The sequence below is a fragment of the Chrysochloris asiatica genome, unplaced genomic scaffold (genome assembly GCF_000296735.1).
Source record: "Chrysochloris asiatica unplaced genomic scaffold, ChrAsi1.0 scaffold00060, whole genome shotgun sequence".
NCBI lineage: Eukaryota > Metazoa > Chordata > Mammalia > Afrosoricida > Chrysochloridae > Chrysochloris > Chrysochloris asiatica.
Genome location: NW_006408578.1, coordinates 13196634 through 13200512, shown reverse-complemented (window position 1 = coordinate 13200512; position 3879 = coordinate 13196634). Strand labels below are relative to the sequence as shown.

Here is a 3879-nt window from a genome sequence, read left to right as displayed (position 1 = left end):
AACAAAGAGAAAGGATCAGTAATAGTTGGAAAATATGACCTTAGTGATAGAAATCATACTGGAGATTGCATGATAGAATTCTGCAAGACCAATGACCTTTTCGTTGCAAATGCCTTTTTTAAACAACATAAAAGGTGACTATACATGTGGACCTCACCAGATGGAATACACAGGAATCAAATTGACTACATCTATGGAAAGAGACAGTGGAAAAGCTCCATATTATTAGCCAAAACAATGCCAGGGGAAGACTATGGAGCAGTCTATCATGTGCTCATATGCAAATTCAGGCTGAAGCTGAAGAAAAAGTCTATGAGAGCCAAAATATAATCTTGAATTATATCCCACCTGAATTGAGAGACCATCTCAAGAACAGATTTGATGCGTTAGACACTAGTGACTGAAGACCAGAAGAACTGTGGGATGATATCAAGAACATCATACAGGAAGAAAGTAATTTGTTATAAAAACACAGGAAAGAAGGAAAAGAAAATACGTGTTAGAAGAGACTCTTAAATTTTCTCACTAGCATGGAGACGCTAAAGTGAATGGAAGAAATGAGGAAGTAAAAGGACTGAACAGAAAATTTCAAAAGGCAGCTTGAGAAGACAATGTCAAGTATTATAATGAAATGTGCAAAAAGACCGGGAGTTAGACGATCAAAAGAGAAGAACACACTCAGCATTTTTCAAATGGAAAGAATTGAAGAAAAAAATTCAAGCCTGGACTTGCAATATTGAAGAATTCTATCCAATCGCACTTAACAGCAACAATAACAACAATGACAAAATATATGGAGTCCTGGTGTGGTGCTATAGGATAGGCACTAGACTACTAACTGTAAGGTTGGCTGTTCAAACCCACCAGTCACTTCTTGGAAACCCTATACAGGGTTGCTATGAGTCCAAACCAACTCAACAGCACTTAAAAACAACAACAATAGGCAAAATATTGGTAATGTAGAAAACATCAAAAGAAGATGGAAAGTTAGACAAAGAGAGAGTCACTATACAAAAGGAAATCATCGATGTTCAAGAGATAATATATGGCTCTTTTTTGTGATGCCGAGGAGGCTGTTGGCTGCTTCACTATGAAGCTGAACATCTTCCCAGATGTATATGGATTTGTTGGACATATCTGCCATGTAGCTAGCTTGCTGTACATGAACATGTTGGTAATATCTGCCATGTTTCTAGCTCTCTGTGTATGGATATGTTGAACTTATCTTCCAGGTAGCTAGCTCTCTGTACATGGAAATGTTGGACTTATCTGCCATGGACTTAGCTCTCTGTATATGGACATGTTTGATTTATCTTCCAAGTAGCTAGGTCTCTGTATAGGGGAATGTTGGAATTATCTGCCAGGTAGCTAGCTCTCTTTATATGAACACGTTGGACTTATCTGCCATTTATCTAGCACTCTGTATATGGAGATGTTGGAGTTATCTGTCATGTAGCTAGCTCTCTGTATATGGACATGTTTTACATATCTGCCATGTAGCTAGCTCTCTGTATATGGACATGTTGGACTTATCTGCCATGTAGCTAGCTCTCTTTATATGGACATGTTGGACTTATCTGCCATTTAGCTAGCTCTCTGTATATGGACATGTTGGACTTATCTGCCATAGACTTAACTCTCTGTTAATGGAGATGTTGGCGTTATCTGTCATGAAGCTAGCTCTCTGTATATGGACATGTTGGACTTACCTTCCAGGTAGCTATCTCTCTGTATATGGACATGTTGGACTTATCTGCCATGTAGCTAGCTGTCTGTATATGGGCATGTTGTGCTTATCTACCAGGTACCTAGGTCTCTGCATATGGATATGTTGGACGTATCTGCCATGTAGCTAGCTCGCTGTATATGTACATGTGGGAAATATCTGCCATGTATAAAAAAAAATATATTTTTTGTATATGGACATGTTGGACGTATCTTTCAGGTACGTAGCTCTCTTTATATGAACAAGTTTGACTTACCTGCCATGTATCTAACTCTCTGTATATGGAGATGCTGGAGTTATCTGCCATGTAGCTAGCTCTCTCTATATGGACATGTTGGACTTATCTACCAGATAGCTAGCTCTCTCTATATGGACATGTTGGACATATCTGCCATGTACATAGGTCTCTGTATTTGGACATGTTGGACTTATCTGCCATGATGCTAGCTCTCTGTATATGGACATGTTGGACTTATCTGCCATGTAGCTAGCTCTCTGTATTTTGGCATGTTGGACTCATCTACCAGGTACTTAGCTCTCTGTATATGGATATGTTGGACGTATCTTCCATGTAGCTAGGTCCCTGAATATAGACATGGTGGAAATATCTGCCATGTATCTAGCTACATGGCAGATATGTCCAACATATCCATATACAAAAAAAGCTGCCAAAAACTCACTGAAGTGGACGATGAACGCAAGCTTCGTACCTTTTATGAGAAACAAATGGCCACAGAAGTTGCTGCTGACTTGCTGGGTGACGAGTGGAAGGGTTATGTTGTCCGCATCAGTGGTGGGAACAACAAGCAGGGTTTTCCCATGAAGCAGGGCGTCTTGACCCATGGCCATGACCGCCTGCTTCTCAGTAAGGGGCATTCCTGTTATAGACCAAGGAGAACTGGAGAAAGAAAGCACAAATCTGTCTGGGGTTGCATTGTGGATGCCAATTTGAGTGTTCTCAACTTGGTCACTGTAAAACAAGGAGAGAAAGATATCCCAGGACTGACAGATACCACTGTGCCTCGTCGCTTGGGGCCCAAGAGAGCTAGCAGAATCCGCAAACTTTTCAATCTCTCTAAAGAAGATGATGTTTGCCAGTATGTTGTGAGAAAGCCACTGAACAAAGAAGGCAAGAAACCCAGGACCAAAGCGCCCAAGATTTAGCATCTTGTTACTCCACATGTCCTGCAACACAAACGTCGGCGTATTGCTCTGAAGAAACAACACACTAAGAAAAATAAGGAGGAGGCTACAGAATATGCCAAGCTTTTGGCCAAGAGAATGAAGGATGCCAAAGAAAAATATCAGGAACAGATTGCCAAGAGACGGAGGCTGTCCTCACTGAGAGCTTCTACCTCCAAGTCGGAATCCAGTCAAAAATAAGAAATTTCTATGTGTGACAAATAAATATGCTCATATTAAATCTAAAAAAAAAAAAAGAGAGAGAGAGAGAGAGATAATATATGATCAAGAACTGATGGTACTTTAGGAAGAAGTCCAAGCTGCACTGAAAGCGCCACAAAAAACAAGGCTCCAGAAATTGATGAGATGCAAATTGAAATCTTTTGACAAAATGATGCAGCACTAGAGATGCTCACTCATCTATGCCAAAGAATTTGGAAGAGAGTTACCTGGTCAACTAATTAGAAGAGAACCGTATTTGTGCCCATTCCAAAGAGAGAGGTGACACGGCAGAATGTGGAAATCATTGAACAATATCATTAACATTACAAGCAGGTAAAAATTTGAAGATAATTAAAAAACAGCGACAACAATACATGCACAGGGAATTGTCAGAAATGCATGCCAAATTCAGAAGAAGACATGGGACTAGGGATATCATTGATGACATCACATAGATCTTGGGTGAAAGCAGAGAATACCTGAAAAATGTTGACCTGTACTTTATTGACTATGCAAAGGCTTTCAATTGTGTGGATGATGAAAAGTTATGGTCCACCATCACAGAATATGAATATTCTGGAACACTTAATTGTGCTGATGGGGAACCTGTACACAGACCAAGAGGCAGTCTTTCAAACAGAACAAGTGGGCACTGAATGGTTTAAAATCAGGAAAGGTGTGTGCTAGGGTTATATCCTTTCACCATACGTATTCAAACTGTAAACTGAGCACATATTCTGAGAAACTGG

The 3879-nt window shown here is 40.0% G+C and overlaps 1 pseudogene; it reads left to right on the top strand.

The window, feature by feature from the left end:
- The first annotated feature begins 2362 nt into the window (after positions 1 to 2362).
- Positions 2363 to 3109, top strand: LOC102834171 (annotated as a pseudogene).
- Positions 3110 to 3879: the final 770 nt, after the last annotated feature.